This window comes from Macaca thibetana, chromosome 9 (genome assembly GCF_024542745.1).
Source record: "Macaca thibetana thibetana isolate TM-01 chromosome 9, ASM2454274v1, whole genome shotgun sequence".
Classification (NCBI taxonomy): Eukaryota; Metazoa; Chordata; class Mammalia; order Primates; family Cercopithecidae; genus Macaca; species Macaca thibetana.
The window spans coordinates 53,433,812-53,461,527 of NC_065586.1; the positions used below are offsets into that span (position 1 = coordinate 53,433,812).

General features: G+C 42.9%; 1 protein-coding gene across 1 annotated transcript in view; it reads right to left on the reverse strand.

The window, feature by feature from the left end:
- Nucleotides 1–27,716, reverse strand: part of PLAC9 (placenta associated 9) — a 325,463-nt gene that overhangs the window by 49,630 nt on the left and 248,117 nt on the right. The gene's annotated exons all lie outside the window — the stretch shown is intronic.

Genomic DNA, 27,716 nt, shown 5'->3' on the forward strand with positions numbered 1-27,716 from the left:
CCCCGTGGGAGGAGCTCCGGGCCCGCCCCCGCCTCGCCGACCTCCGGGCCGCGTCTCCTAGCCCCAGTGGCGCTCGGGCGTGTGCCTAACCGGTCCTTTTACGCTCAGCGCTCGGTCGGTCCACTCCTCATGTCCGCGAACCGAGGCCCCGATGCGTTCTTCAGGGCGCTGCCTGGGGCAAAAGAAGGCGCTGGACACCCCTAATGGAGTCTGGAAGCACCTGTCCTGCAGCCGAGGCCGGCCACCTTCCTTCCAATCTTCAGCCTGGTTTAGAATAGCTCTTTTGATAGTTTTGTTTCGTCTTGTGTTTTTAACCTCCATGGGGAGGGGGATTCTTAAGGACCGACACATTGCGTTGAGCCCCTTCTAGTTCTATGTACAGATTCAGAATTGCCAACCTCTATCCTCCACCCACGTTCCCTTTCATCCGCAATGCTGACTATGGGGCAGAGAACGGTGAGCCGCAGCCTGCGGACTCCGGGGGACGCTGAGACGGGTTGGTCACACACCGCCCATCCACTTACTCCTCGTGTTGGAAGTGCCCACACTTTCATGAAAGTAGGGGGTTGTGTCGGGCGCGCTGGCTCACGCCTGTAATCTCAGGGCTTTAGGAGGATCGCTTGAGCCCAGGAGTTCAAGACCAGCCTGGGCACCATAATAAGACTCCATCTCTACGTAAAAAACAAAAACCAGCCAGGTATAGTGGCGCGTGCCTGTATTTCCAGCTACTCCGGAGCTGAGGTGGGAGGATTGCTTGAACCCTGGAGGCAGAGGTTGCAGTGAGCCCAAATCGCGCCACTGCACTCCAGCCTGTCTCAAAAAAAAAAAGAAAAAAAAAAGAGACCCTGTCTTAAAAACACAAAACAAAAAGTAGGAGTTTGGGAGAACATACTTTCAGAGACAGTAGAGCTGATTCACAAGACATATCAGTGGTTGGCCGGGCTCGGTGGCTCATGCCTGTAATCCCAACACTTTGGGAAGCCAAGGCGGGCAGATCACTTGAGGGCAGGAGTTCGAGACCAGCCTGACCAACATGGCGAAACCTCGTCTCTACTAAAAATACAAAAATTAGCCGGGTGTGGTGGCACGCACCTGTAGTCTCAACTACTCAAGAGGCTGAGGCAGGAGAATCACTTGAACCCGGGAGGTGGAGGTTGCAGTGAGCCGAGACGGTGCCACTGCACTCCAGCCTGGGTGAGAGAGTGAGATTCCGTCTCAAAAAAAAAAAACAACATATCAGTGACACAATGCAAAGACCAGTCACAGGGCAGCATAGGGTGAAGTGACAAAGCAGGCCAATGCCCACCCTTTAAAGGTGGCCATTTGCCTGCAACACCTTCCCCCCTTCATCTGGGAAGTGCCCACAGGTGTACAAAGTCCAAAGGCTTCCGTGATTCACCTCCCTGACTTCCCACTCAGACTCCATGTTCCATGTAAACTTACAGCAACACTTGGGGAGCTTGATCTATTTAAGGGGGTCTCTCTTCAACCAGACTGTGAGTTCCTCCACTTCACCTCTGGGACCCCACAGCCCGGCCCAGGGACAGCGCGGAAATGTACTTAGAACATGTTAGAGGTGGATCTAAGTTGTGGGGTAAGGGAGATCAGCCTGAGTGCCCATGCAGTTTTCCTGCAGGAGTTAGGCATATGATTTGAAGGCCAGAAAACATTTCATATACTTTGGTGCAATGTGGGTGTAGTTTAGAAAAAAAAAAAATGTGTATATATATATATATATACACACACACACACACATTTGTGTATATATACGCATATTTTATTAGCTATCAGATGTAGCCTGGTGTGTATATATACATATTGTATGTATGTATATAATTTATACATATTTTAATATGTATATATATTATATATATATTTTTTATATATATACCTCCAGAGGACCTTTCTTTCATCTCCCTTATTTCTCCTTACCTTGTGAAGAGGAGCGGGAGAAGGGTCACTCTTTCCATCCCGAAACAGGAAGTTCAAAGGTGAGGAGGGTTTGCAGGGAAGGCCACTTAGAACAAAACAGGAAGTCATCTCCTTGGGAAATGAGTTCTCGGAGACTGACCATTAATGACAGAGCCATTCAGGGGTTGGGGATAGATAGTAAAATTCTGAGGAGGAAAGTGCCTGAGGCTTTAACTGTGATGTAATTACCAATCACATGCAAAGTCATGATTATATTTACACTTCCGTAACATTCTGAAGCTCTGGACTTCAAAAACCAGGCTACATCTTATAGCTAATTAATATGTTCCTCACATTCCCATGTTTCTTTTTGTTCAAGAAAGCACAGGCTGAAGTCATTAAAAAACAGTCATTAGACCAGAAAAATAAGTTATGGGCAAGCAGACACAGGAAAACTTAGTTACAAAGCTCAAGGACTAAAACTAAAAACCAAAACAAAACAAAAAACCTGACGAATAAACCAAAAAAACCCACCAACCTGCCCAGTTTGTAAGAGCAAAATAATTTAAATTTGTGAAGATTGTAAAGTAGCCTTAGATTTTGAATTTCAGGTGGTAGAAATTAAGGTTGACTAGAAGCTTTGTGAGAACTTTAGATAATATTACCATCTTGACAGGGGCTGGGAAACTTTTCAGTCCCTCACAAGTCCCATAGGGCAGGCAGAAAACACTGCTGGCAGGAGGCAGATCTGGGTAAAGACTTCTAACTCTTTCATCATAGCACTTCTAGATTCAGCTGGCTTGAGCTTCATCTGCTATTCAACAGTGACTGAAGAGTCAGCAGCATAACATCATCTTTTTAAGCTGATTTCTGGGCTCGCTGGGAACAGTTCAGGAAGCAGCTAGCATCAAGATGAAAATAAAGCAAAAATTGGTGCTTGACTTCAATTTGTCAAGCCCAGGTTACCATTCTGTGGATGTGTAAAAGCGAAATCAAGAACAAGACTTGTATGTGAATCACAAAAATAGATGTGTATAGATCAGCTTCAGATATTTTCTCTACATGCCAATGTCCCTGAATTCAGCTCTTTCTTATTTTTTTAAGCATACAAAAATCCTATACTCCCACAGTGTGTCTCAAAGCAAAGCAAAATCTATAGGGACCTCTTTCTAAAACCTTCCATAGATGTGGCCAATGGTTTACCAGGTGAACCAATGGCTGGCTGAGGGCTAGATGGTGGGATTATTCTGCCCCCAGGTTGAGAATTCTCAGGTTGAGAAACCAGGATTGTCTCAAGTGTCCTCAACCATCATTGTATGCACTACCAACTAACATTAACTGAGTCTTTATTCAGTCATGAAGCTTTGATTTGCAAGTTAACAGAAAACCCAATTCAAATTGCCTTGAGGTGATCCTGTGGTTTCATGATGTCATCAACAGTCGAGGTTCTCTTCTCTTGCTTCTCTGCCATTATCCATGTGTTGGCTTCAAGATGGTTCTCCCTATGGTCATAGGATGACTCCTAGGATCCAGCATGGGGAGGGGGCAGGTAGACTAAGGAGTGAACAAAACCCAGAGCCTCATACTGATTGGTCAGTCATTGTGGCCAGGGTACTACTGCACCCTGGTATAAGTCTGGGTTCATTCCCATCTCATCTATCACTGTGTGCACACTTAATAAGAAAAATATAAGTTAAATGAACAGGATAAGGCATTCCTTAGATATCTTCACATTCAAAGCCCAACTCTGTTTTTTGTTTTTTGTTTTTTGTTTTTTTTTTTAACTATTTTTAGACTTAGAGTTGCTGATTTCTGGATTTGTCACACAATATTTTCCTTTGACATCAGAAACATTGGTGACACAGCATTTCTTAAAGGGTGCTCCATACAGTCTTCTGTTCAACATCAGCAGAAGTTTTTGACAAAAAAGAATTTGACATCTTAATGATAGTCCTTCAAAACAAATGAATTGATGACACCAACCTTTCATTGCTTTGTCATTCCTTTTATCCATTTCAAGAGATTTGGCAACTTTTCCAGTGCCTTGCAATTCTTTTGTGTGTTTCTCAACAGCAAAACATAATAGACTACATTTGTATGTGTACGTATAACTTTCTTAGGTTCCATGTCTCAATTGTTGCTTTGCAAGAACATAGGAAAATGAAGTAATTCCTCTGATAACAAAAGTTGTTTTACTAGTATTAAATTTATGATCCACTGCTCTGATTTTATGAATTTTTGCATTTGCAAAAACTTTTTCATTTCAGTGTCAAATCATGGAGTAACATTTTAGAAGATTTTACTTTTTAAAAAAATAGAGATGGAGTCTCACGATGTTGCCCAGACTGGTCTCAAACTTCTGGACTCAGGCGACCCTCCACTCTTAGCCTCCCAATGTGTTGGGATTACAGGCGTGAGCCACTGCACCTGGCCCTAGAAGATTTTATTTAAAGTCATTTAAAGTCAACTCATGGAGTACAAGCAATGACCATAACTCAACTGAAGGGTCAACAATCTAAGCAGCTATGACTACGTTGACATGTGTGCAGGCAATGACAACTGCCACATCTGTTACTACAATAGCAGTCATAGGACACCACTAAGTGTAATGCGTGACCTAATTTCAGACATGTTAAAATGTGAACAAATGTGCAACTTAGATATTACAAGCTTTGCTATTCTATAATCAAGTAGGGTTTAGTCCAGGAGTGTAAGTGAGTGTCAACATTAGTAGATCTATTAGTCCATATGAATAGAAAACAGAAACAAAACTGCTTATCATATTAATAGATGCTGAAAAGAAATCCAGTAAAAACTGTAGGCTTTCCTAATAATAGCCCTAAGTAAAATAGGAATAAAAGCAAATCACTTAAATGTAATAAAAATTCTTTATTGAACACTGAAAGCAAATTTCTTACATGGCAAAATGTTGATTTCAATTAAATAAGGAACTAGCCCTTTATCTCCATAGTATTGGAGTATTAAAAATGCAATAAAAATGAAATAATGTAAACATTGGTAAAGAAGACTATCACTTTTTGCTAATCATATGATTTATCTTTATTTTTATTTTTTGAGACAGTGTCTTACTCTGTCGTCCAGGGTGGAGTGCAGTGGCACAATCATAGCTCATAGTTACTGCAGCCTTGAACTCCTGGGCTCAAGCAATCCTCCCACCTCATCCTCCTGAGTAGTTGGGACTGTAGGGATATGCGACTGTGCCCCGCTAATTTGTATTTTATTATCTTATAGAGACAGGGTCTCACTTTGTTGCTCAGTCTGGTCTCAAACTGCTAGGCTTAAACCATCTTCCTGCCTCAGCCTGCCAAAGTGTTGAGATTACAGGCATAAGTCACTTAACCTGGCTTTATTTTTTTTGGCAGAGATGGGGTCTTGCTATGTTGACCAGGCTATTCTTGAACTCCTGGGCTCAAGCAATCCGCCCACCTTAGCCTCCCAATGTTTTGGGGATTACAGGCATAAGCCACCTTCTGGCTAACTAACCTCAGACATTCTATTAAAAGTGACTGGAATTAATACAATATTATTTTCTAATAATAGAAAATTCTAATATATAATGTATTATATGCCAGGGACTGTTCTAAATCTTCATATATGTTACTTTATTTAATCCTTGTAACAACCTTTACAAGGGTTATTATTAGCCATTTTATGGATGAGGAAACTGAGCACAGAGAATAACTTGCACAGGTCATACAGCTAGAACATAGTGGAGATGGGATTAAGTCTCTTGCAGTTTGGCTCTATAACATCAAATACCATGCTGTATTGTCTCTCGTGAGATTATTTAGAAAGATGGCAGGATGCAAGGGATACATGCAAATACTAATAAGCACCTATAAATGTACAGTGGAAAAATGTTCAATTCACAATTGTGACAAATACTCTAAAATATTTGGGCCTTTGGTGGACCAGAATTGTAGGACTTATGTGAAGGAAACTAAAAATGTTATTAAAGTTCTCTTAAAATAAGATGAAAACAAATTGAAAAAAATACCATGTTCTTGATTAAAAAACCTTGATTATCATAAAGATATCAGGTATCTAAATATATATAACATATGTATAATATATATAACATATGTATAATATATATTATATATAATATATGTATAATATATATTATATATAATATATGTATATGTGTATTATATATAATATATGTATAATATATATTATATATTATATATATATATATATATTTTTTTTTTTTGAGACAGAATCTCATTGTGTCGCCCAGGCTGGCGTGCAGTGGTGCAATCTCGGCTCATTGCAACCTCTGCCTCCTGGGTTCAAGTGATTCTCCTGCCTCAGCTTCCTGAATAGGTGGGATTACAGGCAATATATAAATTTAATTACATTCAAACTAGAACTCTCAAAGTATTCATTTTGAAAAAAAAACCCTGGTGCAGTATTTTTAATGTTAAGGTGTGGCAGACTCAGTTGCCTGCCCAACAGTTATTCCCCAGTTACTTCTTTCAAACAGACCTGCCATTGGGTTTAGGTATGGGACCAACTTTCTCTGAGAATAGGCCTCAGTTGGTCCCTACCTCAGACTTATGAATTGGTCTCAACCAGTAACTGTAATTAATTTCCATCCTCTTTTGCCAGTGATTGGTCCCAGGATGAGCGTATGACCCAGTTCTGACCAATGAGATACAAGTAGTCTATTGAGGCTTTTTTATTATTTTTTATTCTCAGAAAAAAACAGTCTCATAAGCATAGAGTTCCTGCTTCCTGCCTTTGGATGTGGCTGCTGTGCTCAGTTCTGTGCAGTTGTGTCATGACCATGAGGCACAAAGCAGAACATACGATCAACAAGCTGAGGATGGTGAAGGAGAAGGAGGCAGAGTGAGTTTTATGGCTGACACTGTTGCAGGATTGGTCTGATGCCGTCCAGTCTCCCTCTAAGCATCTTGTTAGGTGAATAGTAAAAGTTTGTGTTGCTTAAATCAGTGTTAGTCAGTTTTCCTTATCACATCTCAAAATACCATAAAGTCATTGCAATTCAAATCACTATGGTATTGGTACAGTCAGATAGTAACCGTGTGAGTGGAGTAACCGTGGGTGGAGACCAAGCAGTATTAACTTGACCCCTAGAGAGGCCAGAGACTGAGGTGGGCCACATGGCAGCCAACGAGGGTTACGTGATTGAGCCCCTTGAACTCCTGGGCTCAAGCAATCCTCCCACCACCAGAGTAAAGACTCTGGACACCAAGGCTGGAGTGGGCTTCTCTGGGTGCCAGTGCTGTGTGTATTGCCACACACTGATGCCAGGAAAGCAACACTGTCCAGGACTCTCCAGAGAGAACACTGGAAGTTTCATGTTTGGAACTTTGCTAGAATCTGCCCTGTATGCTTCTTCCGGATGATTTCAGTCTGTATCCTTTTCCTGTAATAAACTATAACCATGAACATAACAGCTGTCAGTGAGTTCTGAGTTGCTCTGGTGCATTATCAAACCCACGGATCTTAAGGACCCCCAAACTCACATTTGGTGTCGGAAGTGAGGGTAGCATGGACTGTGCTGCTTCTAACTCATTGATGTCTTTGATCAGTTTGGGGGCATCTGGGTTATGCTAGCATAGTAAAACTAGTTAAGAACTTTTCTATAGATTCAGTTTATTAGATTGCATTTTTCTGAAACATGGTCCATTTCCATTAAGTTTAAAATATATTTATTTAAAGTTGTTCCCTGATGATTTTCTAAAAGCTACTTCCCCTGCCATTTGCCATAACACATGTGGACCTGGAGGACATTATGTTAAGTGATGGAAACCAGACTCAGGAAAATATTGCATTACTCCCTTTCATGTGGAATCTAAGAAAAAAGGAGCCAAATATACAGAGTTAGAGAATAAAACAGTAATCACCAGGGGTGGTGGGGGGAACCAGGATAGGAAATGGGGAGATGTAGGTCATAGGATACAAAGTAGTGGATATGTGGGATAAGCAAGACTCGAGGTCTGATGTACAGCATGAGGATTATAGGAAATAAAATTGTACTGTATTTAGGATTCCTGATAAATGAGTGAATTTTAGTTCATTTTTTTTTTTTTTTTTTTTTTGAGACAGAGTCTCACTTTATCACCCAGGCTGGAGTGCGGCATGACCTCAGCTCACTGCAACCTCCACCTCCCAGGTTCAAGCGATTCTCGTGCCTCAGCTTCCTGAGTAGCTGGGATTACAGGTGCATGCCACTATGCCTGGCTAATTTTTGTATTTTTAGTAGAGATGAGGATTCTCCATGTTGCCCAGGCTGGTCTGGAACTCCTGGCCTCAAGTGATCCACCTGCCTCGGCCTCCCATAAGTGCTGGGATTACAGGCGTGAGCCACTGTACCAGGCCTCATTTGAGCTATTCTTGCCTCAAAAGCAAACAGATAAAAATAGGTACCAGTGAGATGATGAATATGTTAATTTGCTTGACTGTAGTAACCATTTCACTATATGTATCCCATAACATTGTGTTGTGTACCTTAAATATACACCCTAAAATTTATTTTAAAAATTAAAAAAATCTACCTGTGGTTATCTCCCATTTCTTATCCTGAGATCAACTTCCTTCTCACTTTTTTGACTTGAATTTAAAACTTTTTGTCAGCTTTAGTAAAGTATAATTTTTAAGTTTCGGTATAGTTGAGGTAAAATTTGCCAATAAGTGTATGATTTGAAGACTGGTGACAGATGTACACAGTCATGTACCATCACCACCATCATCGTCACATAGAACATTTCTTTTATGCTCAATAGCTCTCTCATACCCCTTTGTGGTCAATCCCTTCCCTCAGGCTCCTGGCTCCAGGAAACTGCTGATCTGTTTCCTATCTGTTTCCTAGTCTTGCTTTTTGTAGAATTTCATACAAATCGCATCATGCAGTATGTAGTTTTCTTTTTGTTTTTGTTTTTTGTTTTGTTTTTTTTGAGATGGAGTTTCACTCTTGTTGCCCAGACTGGCATGCAATGGAACGATCTCGACTCACTGCAACCTCCGCCTCCTGGGTTCAAGCGATTCTCCTGCCTCAGCCTCTCGAGTAGCTGGGATTACAGGTGTCTGCCACCATGCCTGGCTAATTTTTGTATTTTTAGTAGAGATGGGGTTTCACCACGTTGGCCAGGCTGGTCTCGAACTCCTGACCTCAGGTGATCCACACGCCTTGGTCTCCCAAAGTGCTGGGATTACAGGCGTGAGCCACCGTTCGTGGCCCAGTATGTAGTTTTTTGTATTTGCCTTTTTTCTTTTTTTTTTTTTTGTTTTTTTTTGTTTGAGACAGAGTCCCACTCTGTTGCCCAGACTGGAGTGCAGTGGTGTGACCTCGGCTCACTGCAACCTCTGCCTCCCAGGTTCAAGCGATTCTCCTGCCTCAGTTTCCTGAGTACCTGGGATTACAGGTGCACACCACCATGCCCAGCTATTTTTGTGTGTGTGTGTGTGTGTGTATTTTTAGTAGAGATGGGGTTTTGCCATGTTGGCCAGGCTGGCCTTGAACTCTTGACTTCAAGTGATCCGCCCATCTCAGCCTCTCAAAGTGCTAGGATAACAGGCATGAGCCACCGCACCTGGTGTATTTGGCTTTTCTTACTTAGAATAATGCTTTTGAGATTCCTTCATGTTATCATGTGCATTAGAACTCCATTCCTTTTTAATTGCTCATAGATATTCCATTGTATAGATGTGCTTAAATTTGTTTATCCATTCACCTGTTAATGGATATATTTGATACAATCAGGTTGTTTCCAGGTTTTGGCAGTTATGAATAAAGCAGCTGGGAACATCTAAATATTAGCTTTGTTTGGACATACATTGTCATTTCCCTTGGATCAATATTTATGAGTGGTCATGTGGTAAGTGTATGTTTAACTTTGTAAAAGATAGTCGAACTCTTCCGAAGTGACTGTATTATTTTCATTCCGACCAGCAACACATGCAAGTTGCTACTTGCAGATGGTTTTTGGGGGTGGGAGGAGAAAACAGAAAAAAGTAGTTCCAGGCCAGGCATGGTGGCTCACACCTGTAATCCTAGCACTTTGGGAGGTCGAGGCAGGTAGATCACCTGAGGTCAGGGGTTTGAGACCAGCCTGGCCAACATGATGAAACTCAGTCTCTACTAGCCGGGCGTGGTGGTGTGCACCTGTAATCCCAGCTACTTGGGAGTCTGAGGCAGGAGAATCGCTTGAACCTAGGAGGTGGAGGTTGCAGTGAACCGAGATCGTGCCACTGCACTCCAGTTTGGGTGACAGAGCAAGACTTCATCTCAAAAAACAAACAACAGAAAAAAAAAGAGTTCCAGTACATCCTTGCTGATACTAAGTGTTGTCAATTGTCCCTGTGTTTCCTCCACCGACAGCATCCGAGCTACTAGACCCTTGAAGCCATTCTCAATGCTTTAGTGTATATTGTCCAGTTCCTGTAAAAATGCTGCAGCGATCCAAGGACAATTAGGGCTCAGACTCTACATCATGTTGGGTACCTCTGATCCCATCTCTTCTCTTAGTCTTAGAAATCTCAACATCTCCGTGAACCCAGCTTCTCCAGCCTCTCCTGGTTTCCAAGCATTGCATAGTTTCTCCTTCCCCGTGGGGATGCTCCACTGTGACACCCCATAGTTATACGGGAATAGGAAACTTTTACTCCTCACTCCCTATTCCCAAGAGCTTCACTCTCGGCTCCTCAGATTCCCTGTTCAGGGAATCTGAATAGGAAGGAACAGCTGACATCAAATGTGCCTCTATCCCAGTTCTGGCCTGTCTTTCTTCTGACTGTTTCTGTGTCTGACCATGTGCTCGACATTGTATGTGCATAGAACAAGCTCTAGAAGGAAACTGCAAATCAGTAACAGTGGGTACATTCTGGAGAGGGGAAGGTTTGCTTTTCAGTTTATAGACTTGCGTGTTGGCATTTTTTAAGAAAAATAAATTTAAAATAGCTACAGTTTTATTTTATTTTATTTTATTTTTTGCGACGGAGTCTCTATCGTCCAGGCTGGAGTGCAGTGGTGCGATCTCAGCTTACTGCAAGCTCCGCCTTCTGGGTTCATGCCATTCTCCCATCTCAACCTCCCGTGTAGCTGGGACTACAGGCGCCCACCACCACGCCCGGCTAATTTTTTGTATTTTTTAGTAGAGATGGGGTTTCACCGTGTTAGCCAGGATGGTCTCGATCTCCTGACCTTGTGATCGGCCGGCCTCGGCCTCCCAAAGTGCTGGGATTACAGGTGTGAGCCACCACACCCGGCCAAAAATAGCTACAATATTAATAAATAAAAGTTCTCATAGCCCACATCTTGTGTGCCCCTGCTCTGTATAGTCCTACCTAGATGGGCCTATCTCTCATTTAATTTTTAATTACTATTAAAAACCATCTACACTTTCAATGAGGCTGGAAAGACACTCGGAGCTCCCAAACAGAAGCCTGTCTGGCGAGACAGCCTGCTCCGTTCACTAGAGGGTCTCCCAAGAGACTCTCAGTTTCAGTCTAAAAGTGTTTAGAGGAAAACGGCATTGTAGAGAGAGTCTAGGTTTGTCTAACACAGTTCAAATTTTTGTCTCTTTTCCTGGTGTCTCATTCAGGATAGCATGTGTCCCAGATGGAAGAGTTGGTGGGGACAATAAAAAGCGTTGTTTCCCAAACCATCAATAACTTGTTTTGGATAACACCCTGCTGCCACCAGCCAGTTCTTCTGAGAGAAGACAAAAGGCTCTGACCTGCCTCCAGGCACCTTACCTGCTGTTCTCTTGCTGATGTCATAAATGATCAACAGCATCCCCTCATAGGCACATTGTCAGGACACCTAGAGAGCTGTGTGAAGCCAGAAGATACTGTTTCTGCATCCCAGGCATGTTGGTGAGCCTCAGGTGGCTGGGGTGGCCAGGACTCCTGCAAGAAGGAGCTGAGAAGTGGACATTCTCCATACTCACCTCAGCCTCAGCAGAGGGGATATCAGCTCCAAGCTTTCGCCTGGCAGGGTCTCCTCTTTTGTGATTTAGAGTCCCCGTACCCCTGATAGTTGCCGTGAAAGTGACCCTGGTGTAGCCTGCAAAGCAACATCTATTCTCTACCCTTGGACCTGTGGCTTCTCTCTGGTCAGACACTGTGCATACTCAGGGTGGCTGGGAATGGAGATGAATCCACCCAGGGCTCCTAGTGGGGATTCTTGTGGGGTATTGGGGCTACTGTGGCCCTTTTCTAGAGCACTCACATTTCATTAAGAGGCCTTCACAAGTCTCAATCTCACATACCCTCTGGTATTCAGCCACATTGTCCTTCTTACATGTTTCCAAACACCTGGATGCCCTTGCACACATGCTGTTCCTCCAGCCTAGACTGCCCTTGCTTGTGCTTTTGCACGGTGGCTCATTCCTGTAATCCCTGCACTTTGGGAGGCCTAGGCCGGCAGATCGCCTGAGGTCAGGAGATCAAGACCAGCCTGACCAACATGGTGAAACTCTGTCTATACTGAAAGTACAAAAATTAGCCGGGGGTGGTGGCAGGCGCCTGTAGTCCCAGCTACTCTGGAGGCTGAGGCAGGAGAATTAGTTGAACCCTGGAGGCAGAGGTTGCAGTGAGCCAAGATGGCGCCACTGCACTCCAGCCTGGGGAACAGAGCGAGACTCATCTCAAAAAGAAAACAAAACAAACAAAACAAAAAAACTCCTCATCCGTCAGTGCCATGTCAAATATTATCTTTGTAAAGCCTTTCTTCACTTTCTGCCTGAGTTAGTTCACTTCTGGGCTCCCACAGTTTGGTCCTGTGTCTATTAGCACATTTGCTACCTCTCTCTGCCTCCTGCCTACACAAGGATCTCAAGTGTAGAGACTGTGCCCTTCATATCTACACTCTCAGGCAGAGGTTTGGTGATTGGTATTGAGAAGAATGGCTTGGATGTCCTCATACTGCTCTGGGGTGGACATTCAGATTGTGGAAATGAACCCAGAGAGGAAAGTTTTGATGAATCAGCCCAAGTTTTCACTACATTTTTCTTTAACAAGGATTCTGTGATTAACTGCACCCCAATTAGCAGGCACACCTATCCTAACATATTAATCATTTAACTATCACCCATGGCCCACTGAGTCACTATGCTGGGAGGGGCACGTGGCAATGATTCCGAACATGTCTGCAAGTCTGATCCTCAGCCAGACCTTTCAACAATGCTACTCAGGAGAGAAAACCAAACTTTTCTTTCAAAGGAGAATTATGGATTTTCCCCAGGGGGACAGTATGCAGGACTGAATTTGAAGGATGTTTTCTGCACACCTGGCATGTAACCTCTGATATTTTCCAACAAGTCAATGCATGGCTTATCCAGCAAATTACTTACATTAATAGACACCCATTATCTCTACTGAAAAGATTTCCTAGATAATGCTGTGACTGAAGTTTATAATTATACTGCAGAATGCCAGACCTCTCTGTGCAGGGCCCAAGTTTAGCACTGTTCTAGCTCCTTCTGGTGGTACAGCTTTAGGACTTTATTGAGTGCCAAAAATCTTAGCTTTGAGTGTCTAAACTTCCTAAAATGAATGTCTCCTTGCAGCATCTGAAGTGTTAATTTTAATTTGTTCATTCTTCAAGAAGAGGGATGTTGTTGTTTTTATTTTTTTATTTTTTATTTTATTTATTTATTTAATTTATTTATTTATTTTGAGATGGAGTCTTGTTCTGTCCCAGGCTGGAGTGCAATGGCATGATCTTGGCTCACTGCAACCTCCACCTCCTGGGTTCAAGCTATTCTCCTGCCTCAGCCTCCTGAGTAGCTGGGATTTCAGGCACCCACCACCATGCCGGCTAATTTTTGTATTTTTAGTAGAGATGAGTTTTCACCATGTTTGCCAGGCTGGTCTCGAACTCCTGACCTCGTGATCCACCCACCTTGGCCTCCCAAAGTGCTAGGATTACAGGCGTGAGCCACTGCGCCCGGCCACTGTTTTTAGTTTTATTTTAATTTTTAAATTATTTATTTGTTTATTTATTTATTTATTTATTTATTTATTTATTTTTGAGACAGAATCTTACCCTGTCACCCAGGCTGGGGTGCAGTGGCACCATCTCAGCTTGCTGCAACCTCCACCTCCCAGGTTCAAGTGAATCTCCTGGTTCAGCCTCCCCAGTAGCTGGTACTACAGGCCCTTGCTACCACACCCAGCTAGTTTTTCTATTTTTAGTAGAGATGGGGTTTTACCATGTTGGCCAGGCTGGTCTCAAATTCTTGACCTCAGGTGATCCACCCGCCTTGGCCCCCGAAAGTGCTGGGATTACAGGAGTGAGCCACTGCACCCGGTCCTGTTGTTTTTTTTTTTTTTTTTTTTTTTTTTTTTTTTGAGACGGAGTCTCGCTCTGTCTCCGGGGCTGGAGCGCAGTGGCCGGATCTCAGCTCACTGCAAGCTCCGCCTCCCGGGTTTACGCCATTCTCCTGCCTCAGCCTCCTGTGTAGCTGGGACTACAGGCGCCCGCCACCTCGCCCGGCTAGTTTTTTGTATTTTTTTAGTAGAGACGGGGTTTCACCGTGTTTGCCAGGATGGTCTCGATCTCCTGACCTCGTGATCCGCCCGTCTCGGCCTCCCAAAGTGCTGGGATTACAGGCTTGAGCCACCGCGCCCGGCCGGTCCTGTTGTTTTTAATAAGTAGTAATAAAAGGCCAGGCACGGTGGCTCATGCCTGTAATTTCAGCACTTTGGGAGGCTGAGGCAGGTGGATCACGAGGTCAGGAGATAGAGACCATCCTGGCTAACACAGTGAAACTTCGTCTCTAGTGAAAATACAGAAAAAAAAAAATTAGCTGTTCGTGGTGGCGGGCGCCTGTAGTCCCAGCTACTCAGGAGGCTAAGCCAGGAGAATGGTGTGAACCCGGGAGGTGCAGCTTGCAGTGAGCCGAGATCGTGCCACTGCTCTCCAGCCTGGGCAACAGAGTGAGATTCTGTCTCAAATATATATATATGTAAGTAATAATAAAATATGCAACCAAATTCATTACATTTTAAACCTGAAGGGCCAAGTCAGATCTTGAAGAGATATTTGCATACCCATGTTCATAGCAGCATTATTCATAGTAGCCAAGAGGTGGAAGCAACTCAAGTGTCTATCAACAGATGAATGGATAAACAAAATGTTACACACGCACACACATACACAGACACATACAATGGAACATTATTCAGCCTTAAAAAGGGAAGAAATTCTGACACACACTACAACATAGATGAATCATAACAACATTATGCTAAATGAAATAAGCCCATCACAGAAAGACAAATACTATATGATTCCACCTAGAGTGGAATCTTATGAGGCACCTAGAGTAGTCAAAATCAGGCCAGGTATTGGTGGCTCACACTTATAATCCCAGTCCTTTGGGAGGCCAAGGCAGGAGAATTGCTAGAGGCCAGGAAGTTGAGACCAGCCTGGGCAACATAGTGAGACCCCATCTCTAAAAAAAAATTTTTTTTTTATTTAGCTGGGTGTTGTGGTGCATGCATGTAGTCCTAACTACTCAGAAGGCTGAGGTGGGAGGATGGCTTGAGCCCAGGAGTTTGAGGCTGCAGCGAACCACGATCGCGCCACTGCACTCTAGCCTGAGCAACACAGCGAGACCTTGTCTCAAAAAAAGAGAAAATCATAGAGACAGAAAATAGATGGTAGTTACCAGGGCTGGGAGGAGGAGAGAAATGGGAAATTGTTGTTTAATGAGTGCAGAGTTTCGGTTTTGCAACATGAAAAACTTGGAGATCTGTTGCACAACAATGAGAACATACCTAATATTACTGAACTGTAACCATTTAAATATGATTAGGAACAATTTTATGTGTTTTTGTTTGTTTGTTTGAGACAGGGTCTCACTCTGTTGCCCAGGCTGAATGAAGGGCAGTGACATGATCATAGCTCACTGCCACCTCGACCTCCCAGGCTCAAGCTATCCTCTCACCTCTGCCTCTCTGAGTAGCTGGGACTTCAGGCATGTGCCACCACGCCTGGCTACTTTTTAAATTTTTTGCAGAGACGGGGTCTTACTATGATTCTCGGGCTGGTCTCAAACTTCTGGGCTCAAGCAATCCTTCTGCCTTGGCCTCCCAAAATGTGGGGATTACAGACATGAGCCACTGTGCCCAGCCATTATGTGTTTTTTTTAAACCACAAAAAAAATCTAAACAAACAAACGAAACACTGATGGGTCTTCAGGATCACCTGGTCCATCCTTTTATAGACAGGACAAAGACTTGTCCAAGGTCACCATTTACTTCCTCAAGGTGACCTGGTTTACAGCCAGATGCTCATCGTACTCCAGCAGCTGTGGTGAACTACCTCTTCTCTTCTGCCGGGGAAAGGAGGTGCCCAAGGCCCTATGGTGCTGTCAAACAAAGCCAGGTCAGTGGGGAGAGGCTCTGCGAGGCTGTAGATTCTCATCATTCTCTCTGTCTTCTTTTCCATACCCTCATCTGCCTGCTGGGTTGCTGATTTTTACTGGACACAGATTTTTAAATTTTATTTTATTTTGAGATAGAGTCTCGCTTTGCTGCCCAGGCTAGAGTGCAGTGGTGTGATCTGGGATTATGGCAACCTCCGCCTCCCAGGCTCAAGTGATTCTCCTGCTTCAGTCTCTGGAGTAGCTGAGGCTACAGACGTGCACCACCATACCCAGCTAATTTTTTTTTTTTTTTGTATTTTTGGTAGAGATGAAGTTTCACCTTGTTGGCCAGGCTGGTCTCAAACTCCTGGGCTCAGGTGATCCACCCGCCTCGGCCTCCCAAAGTGTTGGGATTACAGGCGTGAGCCACCGTGCTCAGCCTGGACACACACACATATATATATCTCCATGAGAACAAGTCAAGTGCCACCTTGGGTCTGTTTTTGAACTTTTCTCCTGGATCAGAGACAGGCATCTTGGGTCTTGAAGATGACAGAAGCCCGAAGTGTTGGCAAAGAATGGTAAAATGAGCACACCCAGCACCTGGGGAGACCTTTCTAAGCCTGGGGTCTGCAGTCACATTCCCAGTGGACACAACCTTATCTCAGATTAGAGATTTTCTGGCCTCCAGGTTGGGTTGTTCGTTGGCCTGGGTCTGCATGCAACTTTCTGCTCAGGCTTAAGGAGACTCTACTACAAGCTTGGAGGCCTCTAAAACACGCTTGATGCAGAGCTTTAGTGTCACTGAACGCAAAACTCTTTGCTAGGTATTCAAGGTGCCCTGCCCTGTCCCTAATCTCCTTTTCCTATCGTTTTTCATTAGAAACAGACATTACTTAGTAGTGAAAGCTTGGACTCGGGTCAGGGTTGAATTCTGCTTTAGGCTTTATCTCTGTAACCTTAGGTAATTATTGATCTCACTGAGCCTCAGCTTTCTATTAAGAAAAACGGGGAGATAACAGTATCTAGTGTGTGAGGGTTTGATGAGATAATACCTTCCAGATCTTAGTCTAGAACCTGATACACTGTATGCACTGTCTTTTAAAGCACTTGGAAACTTGAGCCATTGTCATTGGCAGAGATGCCCTCTGCTCCAGCAGAATAGGTTCACTTACCAGATCTAGAGGCGGTCTGTTGTTCCAGCCTCCATCTCTGCCTTGCTTTGCTCTTCCCCTTTCCTGGAGAATCTTCCCCAAATCCTACTGAGACCCAGCTCAATGCCAACCTCTTTCTAAACGCTTCACTGACCTCTGCTAGAAAGTATCTGTGGTGGAGATTGATTTGTACATGTCTGGGTAATAATGTAATTGTGAGGAAACTGCTAAGGATGGGTTTTGTTGAATGTGCCCTCGTGGGTGGTCATGGAAGGCAGGAGGCCACAGGACCTGACATAGTTGCTTTGGCTTCCTCTGGGCATCCTGGAAAGTTCTCTGAGAAGTTTCCACAGATTCTGTCTTCACAGGAAGTCTGAGACCTCAGGGAGGTACCTTCGTGACCCATTATTGGCCACTGCAAGTCTTGAAGATGGACATACCCTTACAAAAGGCATAAGGATATTGCATGGACCTTCCTACTGGGCTGTAGGCTGTGCTTCAATTTACTAGTAAATGGAATTGTGGGTGGTAGGGTCCTCTTCCCTTTGCACCATCCTGAGTCCATGGGCCTTGACCTCTGCCCCTCTATCTCCTGCCTGTGTAAGACCCAAAAGTCCAGCCTAATTCTCCTTTCCTACATCCACAGCAAATGCTCCTGCCTTGAATTATTTTAGGACTGTGGTTCCTCTCCTGGAGCATGATGCCAATCAGCCTTGTGTAATTATTTAGTATATGATGTGCTCTTTTATTGGATTAGAGGCACCTTTAGGGCAGGGATTATATTGGACTAATTTCTCTTTCCTGTGAGGAACCAAGCATAAGACCCAGATCATGCTTAGTACTCAGTGGCTAGGTACTAAATGGTTATAACTATTAACTTAATTGTTGTAATAGTTAAGACTGTAACTACCAATGACCACATGCTCATGATCTGCCTCGTACCATTCTAAGTGCTTTGCATACATTATCCGCCATCCTTATATCAGTTCTGTGAGGAAAGCATTGCTATCCTCTTAAAGAGGAGGACTGGAGGCTTAGAGAGATTAAGTGACTTGGTCAAGGTTGTAGAGCAAGAAAAAGGTAGAGTTGGAGTTGTAATTCAGTCTCCATCTGAATGGAGAGATATGCAGGTGGCTGTGTGAAACCCATATGGAGCATCACTGCATTTGCACAATTTCCACCTTATATCTGAACCCAGTCATGCAAGCCTGAAGACAGGTGGCTTCCCCCAGACAGCCTAGCCCAGCATCATAATGTGGGCTGCCATCAGTTAGACACAGTCTGGGGCTGCCAAATTAATGAGCCCCTAGACTATCCAAGACGATCTGCACAGTGGCTTCTGTTCTTTCCCTGGCTTTATCTTTATAGCTGTCCTCAGAGAGATAAGCAGTGAGGAAGAATTAAGTAAGGCCATTAGCACATCAAAATGAGAATAGTCAGCATCACCTATGCTGAGGCTTTGCCTGGGGCCAGAGGCCAGGCTTTGTCCAGAAAATTGGTACCTTTAGGGTGCCAGCAGGGTGGAGAACTTGTCCTTGTCTGCACCCTATTTCATCCTGACTTGCTCTAAACCCTTCATCAGAACCTGAACCAGAGCTGAGGTCCACATGGATAATCTCTCCCTTGAGGCAGGGTTAACTCTCTTCAGCCTGCAGACAGCTAAGGAGAATGACATTCAATGGAAAAATTCAATGTTTTCAGGCTACTCAAAACTTCCTGTTAAAAAAGAAAAAAACTATGCAAAAAAAAAAAAAAAAAAAATCCTGTTTTTTGTCTATGATTTCTCATTTTAAGGATGAAAAAAATAAGACCCAGGGAGAGTAAGCAACTTTTCCAAAGTCACCAGCAATCTCCTGCTAGAGCCAGGCTACTGCTGAGGTCTCCTGGCTCCCTGCCCAGAGCTCTAGCCACCGTAACACAGTTGCTTAGCTTTAAACTCAATTTGCTTATTTGAGGCAAAGCTAAAAGAAGACACAATTTCTTTTTATTGTTGTTGTTGTTTTTGAGACACAGTCTTGCTCTGTTGCCCAGGCTGGAGTGCAGTGGCATGATCTTGGCTTACTGCAGTCTCTGTCTCCTGGGTTCAAGCAATTCTCCTGTCTCATCCCCTCGAGTAGCTGGAGTTACAGGCATGCGCCGCCACACCCAGCTAATATTTGTATTTTTTTAAATAGAGATGAGGTTTTGCCATGTTAGTCAGACTGGTCTTGAGCTCCTGATCTCAGGTGATCCGCCCACCTTGGCCTCCCAAAGTGCTGGGATTACAGGTGTGAGCCACTGTGCCCGCCTGGCCAGAAGGCACAATTTCAAAGTCTCTGAATATATTTGAGCATTTCCATAGACAGATGGCTCCTCCAGCCTCTCCCTTTGCATCACGAGTTTGAGGCTGCTTGGTGGAATGAAGAAAGGATTGACTTTGAAGCCAGCTGGGCCCTTTCAAAGCCTTGGGCTTTGACTCTTGGCAAAATCACTTTATCTCTCTAGCCCCAGGACTGTGGTCTGTAAAATGGGACCATTACCTGCCGGGCAGGGCTGTTGCATTCCTGCTTATTTTTGGAGCTCAATTCTAATGTCACTTTCAGTGTTCCCTGACCTTCTATCTAAAGTGGTCTCTCTAGAGGACTTCTGATTTCAATTCTGACATGTAAAGAGGTTAGAAGCACTCTCATCCTTACAAGAAAAACAGGGGAAACTGGAAAATCAATGACTTCTTCTGGATCTATCAGCAAACTGAGTTTGGGGGCAAATCTTTATCTGGGTTCTGGAGAGAAAGGCTCTTCCAAGAAATCCAGCTGAAATCTCCTTACCTGGAGCAGAAGCCAGATCAGTGACGCCTCAAAACGGATGGTCCCAACTTACAATGGCTCAACTTACAATTTTTTGATTTTATAATGGTGTGAAAATGACACACATTCAGTAGAAACCATACTTTGAATTTTAATCTTTTCCAGGGCTAGTGATATGTGGCACAATGCTCTTGCAGTGCTGGGCTAATGTAAGTGTTCTGAACATACTTAAAGTAGTGTAGGCTAAGTTGTGATGTTTGATAGATTAGGTGTTTTCAACTTATGATATTTTCAACTGATGATGAGTTTATTGGGACATAATGGCATTGTGAGTCCAGGAGCATCTGTAGTAATTCTGATGAATTACTGCAGGTAGTGTGTGGATTAGCGTGAGAAGGACAAACGTCTACAGCTGCAGTCTTAGTGGTGGCCCCCATACTTCCATGGACTTTATTTTCAAGAAACACACAGGGTACCCCTGATGAAGACTTGAGGAAGTTTCCCTTACGGTTTAGTGGTTCTTGAAGTGGAGAAGAAGAGTAATCCCTGTGAAATATGCCTAGAATATTTTACATAACAGAGATCTAATCTTCAGAGGAAAAGACTCTGGCAGAGGCTGATCTCAGTTGGGAAAAGAACATTCATTCCATTCTAGTTTCCTCTAACCTTTCTGTCTCACTTAAGGGGGAAAAACATAGTCAACAGGAATCAAGCCTTCAGGAAAATAAGCTAGAAGTGTTGCAGCCAGGGAAGGGAGTACGGAGAAACACTTGAGAAAGTCATGCCAGAATTATCTTACTACCCAAACTCAATAAAGACTAAATAGAGACTTTACAAGAAAGGAAAACTATAGCCAATATAGCCAACAATAGCCCAATATCTTTTATGAACATAGACACAAACATCCTCAACAAAAAAGTAGCAAATAGAATAAATGCTTTCCCTCTAGTATCTGGATCCAGGCAAGGATGTCCTTCTCATCACTCCTATTCGACATTATACTGAAAGTCCTAGCTACTGCAATAAGAAAGAAAAAGAAAATAAAATAAATACATATTTAAATTGAAGAGACAAAATTGTCTTTATTTTTATTTTTATTTTTATTTTTTGAGAGGGAGTCTCGCTCTGTCACCCAGGCTGGAGTGCAGTGGCCGGATCTCAGCTCACTGCAAGCTCCGCCTCCCAGGTTGACGCCATTCTCCTGCCTCAGCCTCCCGAGTAGCTGGGACTACAGGCGCCCACCACCTCGCCCGGCTAGTTTTTTTGTATTTTTCAGTTGAGACGGGGTTTCACCGTGTTCGCCAGGATGGTCTCGATCTCCTGACCTCGTGATCCACCCGTCTCGGCCTCCCAAAGTGCTGGGATTACAGGCTTGAGCCACCGCGCCCAGCCCAAAACTGTCTTTATTTGCAGATGACATGATTATCTATGAAAAAAATCTCGAAGAATCTACTAAGAACAAAAACAAAAAATCTCCTGGAACTAGTGAGTACAGCAAGGTGAATATACAAAAGATTGCTTTTATATATACCGGCCATGTACAAATGGAATTTGAAATTAAAAAATTCCATTTATAATTGCACCAAAAATATGTAAGTATAAATCTAACAAAATATATATAGCATCTACATGTGGAAAAGTACAAAATACTGATGAACAGAGTCAAAGATGGTTTAAATAAATGGAGACCTATTTCTGTCTCATGGATTAAAACAGTAACAAGCCAGGCACTGTGGCTTATGCCTGTAATCCCAGCTACTCAGGAGTCTGAAGTGGGAGGATTGCTTGAGGCCAGGAGTTTGAGACCAGCCTGGGTACCATAGTGAGACTCCATATCTAAGAAATTGAAAAATTAGCTGGGTGTGGTGGCTCATGCCTGGAGTCCCAACTATTCAGGAGGCTGAGGCAGGAGAATCCATTGAGCCCAGGAGTTTGAGGCTGCAGTGAGCTATGATCATACCGCTGCACTCCAACTAGGGCAATAGAACAAGACCCTGTCTCTGAAAAAAGAAAGAAGGCCTGGTGCAATGGCTCATGTCTATAATCCCAACACTTTGGGAGGCCAAAGTGGGAAGATCGCTTGAAGCCAGGAATTGGAGAACAGGCTGTGAAACAATGTGAGACTCCATCTCTAAAAAATTCAAAAATTATCCAGTTGTAGTTCCAACTACTCAGGAGGCTGAGGTGGGAGGATCACTTGAAGCCAAGAGTTTGAGGCTTCAGTGAACTACGATCATACCACTGCACTCCAGCCTGGGCCTTGTGTCTAAAAAAAAAAAAAAAAAAAAAAAAAAAAGGAACAAAGAATGACTCAATATTATTAAAATATTAATTATTCCCAACTTGAACTATAGATTCAATGCAATCCCAATTGGAATCCCAGCAAGCTATTTTGTAGATATCAACAAATATATTCTAAAGGCAAAAGACTTTGAATAACCAACACAACACTGAAGAAGAAAAAAAATGAAGAAGTAATACCACCAATTTCTTTCTTTTTTCTTTTTTCTTTTTTTTTTTTTTGAGACAGAGTCTTGCTCTGTTACCCAGGCTGGAGTGCAGTGGCACAATCTCTGCTCACTGCTAGCTCCGCCTCCTGGGTTCATGCCATTCTCCTGCCTCACCCTCCCATAATACCACCAATTTCAAGACTTACTATGAAATAATAGTAATCAAGACAGTGTGGTATTGGTTAAATAGATATATAGGTCACAAAAATATGGTCAACTGATCTTTGACAAATGCACAAAGGCCATTCACTGGAGCAAGGATGATCTTTTCAACAAAGAGTGGTAAACAATTGGATGCACAGATGTAAAAAATGAACCTAGATACACACCTTGCACCCTTCACAAAAATTAACTCAAAATGAATCATAGACCTAAATGTGAAACAATGTGACTTCTCCCTGTGGCCCTTGATTTTCTTCATAGTACTTATCACACTCCGGACTTATTTTCAGATAGTACTTCAAATTTATTTGCTCTGTTGCTTATTATCTCTCTTTCTAGCTACTCTGTAAGCTCCAGAGGGATGGCTGTGTCTGGTAAGTGCTCAATAAATAACCATTATTATTTTCAAGTTGCCTCTTGGTTTACTTAGACTTTCTTAGCATAATTATTGAGAAATATGGAGGCCAAAGCAGAGGTGATTTACACAAGATTAAGTACTAAGTAAACCCCTATAAAAAGAAACACAAAAAGGAAACATTTCTGCAGGTTATGGAAGATCCAATTGTCTAGGCTGACTCTTTGGATAAGCAGAAACATGGACCTGACCTCAGGATCCCGGCTGAAAGTTCTGCTGCAATTAATAACCATCCATTTCAAATGGTAGTTACCAGGGGCTGGGATGGGAGTGGAGGTTGGGAAGATGTTGGTCAATGGATATAAAATTTCAGTTAGATTGGAGGAGCAAGTTCAGAGATTTGTTGTACAAAATGGTGACTATAGTTAAAAACAATGTATTGTACACTTGAAAATGGTTACCATTTTTAGTGTGCATGCCATAAAAAATGATAAGTATGTTAGGTAATGCATAAGTTAAACATGTACTATATATATGTGTGTGTGTGTGTGTGTGTGTGTGTATATATATATAGTTTTTATTTGTCAATTTAAAAAACAGGCAAAAGGCCAGGTGCGGTGGCTCACACGTGCAATCCCAGCACTTTGGGAGGCCGAGGTGGGTGGATCACCTGAGGTCAGGAGTTCAACACCAGCCTGACTAACATGGTGAAACCCCTTCTCTACTGAAAATACAAAAATTAGCCAGGCGTGGTGGCGGGTGCCTGTAATCTCAGCTACTCAGGAGGCTGAGGCAAGAGAATCGCTTGAATCCAGGAGGCAGAGGTTCCAGTGAGCCAAGATCATGCCATTGCACTCCAGCCTGGGCAACAGAGTGAGAATCTGCCTCAAAACAAACAAACAAACAAACAAACAAAAACCAAAAAAACCAAAAAACCTGCCTATTTCAGATGAAAATTTGTGAAGTGCTGGTGCCACCACATGGCTGTGAGAGGAAAACCAACTGAGACTTTTGTTAATGCAGAGAAGAAAACAGTAGAGGTGACAGGAAATTGTCCCTTAGCAGCGACAACTACAACTTTAAAATTACACAGTTCTAGCACAGCAACAACAATCACGACAGCAGCAGCAGCCGACGCTGATGCCATCGGGGGTCCCTGTGTTCCAGGCACGCTAATTCTACGTGCTCAGTGGGAATTATCTCATTTAAGTGTCACAGGGAGTAGTGGAAGTTGGGGGTGGATGTTCATGGGTGGGATAACCAGAGACTGCCTTCTTGAGTTTGAGATGCATGAAGGTCTATGCCTGGAAGGAAAGTCAGAAGCAGTTAGCTAATGACTGTTATATTAGTGATCATAATATAGCCATGAGCAATGGTAATGGCAATTACAATAATGATCCCGAGGGCAGTTTTATGACAAGAGAACAGTTTCAGTAGAGTAATAGTTTATCTAGAATTATATTCAGATAGATAATCAGATAAACTGAAGGATGTGGTAGTGTCTCTCATTTCCCTCCAGGAGACTGTCTTTCCCACCAAATTGTAGATAGAGAAGGTGCAAATGTAAGCCTCACAAATACCAGCAGGTTTAAGAGACCAAGGAGAGAAAAAAAACAAGACAAAACAAAACAAAAAAACCCCCAAACCTGTTACATTTAATACATTTACTCTCCCCAGCGTATGAATGCAACTGCAAGACTAGCAGTCACCTAACAATCTCAACAACCGGAGAGGTCAATTTTCCTCCTAGAGGGAGGACAGGTAGAGAAAATAACCAGAGTTCCCTCCATTACTCTTCCATCCTGGAGGCTGGCAAAGAAGAATCCTGTTGAAACACAAAAACTATCAGGTGGGAATCTAGCACGCCACGTAACAGTCACGATGAAAGCCAGAGTGACAAATGTACGTTTCCTACTTTTGAAAATGAAGAAGTTGAGCTGCCCAGATTCATATTGATAAGTTTTGCTTAAACATTTTTTCCCAAATGAGAAAATATTTTTATTTCTTTTTATTTTATTTGGGGTTCATGATCTTTATAAAAAACTCTATGATACAGAGAAGCATGACAAAATACAATTTCAATAGTAATCCTATCACTCAAATGACCATCTTTCCAGATAGTTCTCTGTGGATAGACACAAGAGTACACACAAACACATACTTACCCTGATATTATAAATTTGTATCTTTCTACATTATTACTTTTAATGGATACATAATGGCCATAGCAGAACATTTCCATGATGAATCCCAGTAATGTCTTTTGTTCTATCTACCTAACTATCTGATTTATCTAAGAAATTAAGCACAGACATACTTCATTGTATTGTGTTTTGCTTTGCTCTGTTTTGCAGATATTGCATTTTGTTTAAATATTAAAGGTCTGGCTGGGCACAGTGGCTCACGCCCGTAATCCTAGCAATTTGGGAGACTGAGGCGGGCGGATTGCCTGAGCTCAGGAGTTCAAGACCAGCCTGGCCAACATGATGAAACCCTGTCTCTACTAAAAATACAAAAAATTAGCCAAGAGTGGTGGTGCACGCCTATAAACCTAGCTACTCGGGAGGCCGAGGCATGAGAATCACTTGAACCGGGAGGTGGAGGTTGCAGTGAGCCGAGATCGTGCCACTGTACTCCAGCCTGGGCGACACAGCAAGACTCTGTTTCAAAAAAAAAAAAAAAAAATTAGCAGAGTGTGGTAGTGCATGCCTGTAATCCCAGCTACTAGGGAGGCTGAGGCAACAGAATCGCTTGAACATGGGAGGCAGAGTTTGCAGTGAGCTGAGATCCCACCACTGCATTCCAGCCTGGATGACAGAGTGAGACTCCACCTCAATAAAATAAAATAAAATAAAATAAAAATAAATATTAAGGTTTGTGGCAACCCTATGTTATGCAAGTCTATCGGTGCCATTTTTTTTTCCAACAGCATGTGCTCCCTTTGTGTCTCTGTGTGATATTTTGGTAATTCCCACAATATTTCAGACTCGTTCATTATTATTATATCTGTTATAGGGATCTACAATCAGTGATCTGTGATGTTACTTTGTAATTATCTATAATTACACCCATATAAGATGGTGAACTCAACCAATAAATACTATGTGTGTGATGGTGAACTCAATCAACAAATACTGTGTGTGTTCTGACTGCTCCACCAACACACCATTCCTTCATCTCTTTCCCTCTCCTCATGCCTTCCTATTCCCAAGACACAACAATATTGAAATTAGGCCAATTAATAACCGTACAATGGTCTCTAAATGTTCAAGTGAAAAGAAGAGTCACATGTCTCTCACTTTAAGTCAGGAGCTAGTTATGGGCTGGGCATGGTGGCTCACGCTTGTAATCCCAGCACTTTGGGAGGCCAAGGCAGGCAGATCACTTGAGGCCAGGAGTTTGAGACTAGCCTGACCAACATGGTGAAATCCTGTCGCTACTAAACATACAAAAATTAGCTGGACGTGGTGGTGTCTGTAGTCCCAGCTACCCAGGAGACTGAGGCACAGGAATTGCTTGCTTGAACCTGGGAAGTGGAGGTTGCAGTGAGCTGAGATTGCCCCCACTGCACTCTAGTCTGGGCCACAGAGCAAGACCCTGTCTCAAAAAAAAAAAAAAAAAAAAAGAGAAAAGTAGTAAGAGTTAGGCTTAGTGAGGAAGGCATGTCGAAAGCCAAGACAGGCTGAAAGCTAAGCCTCTTGTGTCAAACAGCCAAGTTGTGAATGCAAAGGAAAGGTTCTTGAAGGAAAGTAAAGGTGCTGCTCCATAAACACACAAATGATAAGAAAGCGAAATAGCTTTATTGCTGATATGGAGAAAGCTTTAGTGGTCTGGATGGAAGATCAAACTAACCACAACATTCCCTTAAGCCAGAGCCTAATCCAGAGCAAGGCTCTACCTCTCTTCAATTCTGTAAAGGCTGAGAGAGATGAATAAGCTGCAGAAGAAAAGTTTGAAGCTAGCAAAGGCTGATTTATGGAAAGAGGCCATCTCCATAACATAAAAGTGCAGGGTGAAGCAGCAAGTGCTGATGTAGAAGCTGCAGCAAGTTATCCAGAAAGTAATTGAAAATAATTATCCTGGGATAATTGATGATGGTGGCTACACTAAACAACATATTTTCAATGTGGATGAAATAGTCTTCTATAGGAAGAAGATACCACATCCAAGACTTTCTAGCTAGTGAGAAGTCAATGCCTGGCTTCAAAGCTTCAAAGGACAGGCTGACTCTCTCGTTAGGGTCTAATGCATCTGATGACTTTAAGTTGAAGCCAACACTCATTTATCCTTCTGAAAACCCTAGGGGCCTTAAGAATTATGCTAGATCTACTCTGCCTATGTGCTATCAATGGAACAGCAAAGCCCGGATGATAGCACATCTGTTTATACCATGGTTTGCTGAACATTTTAAGCCCACTCTTGAGATATACCGCTCAGACGAAAAGATTTCTTTCTTTTTATTCTTTTATTCTTAT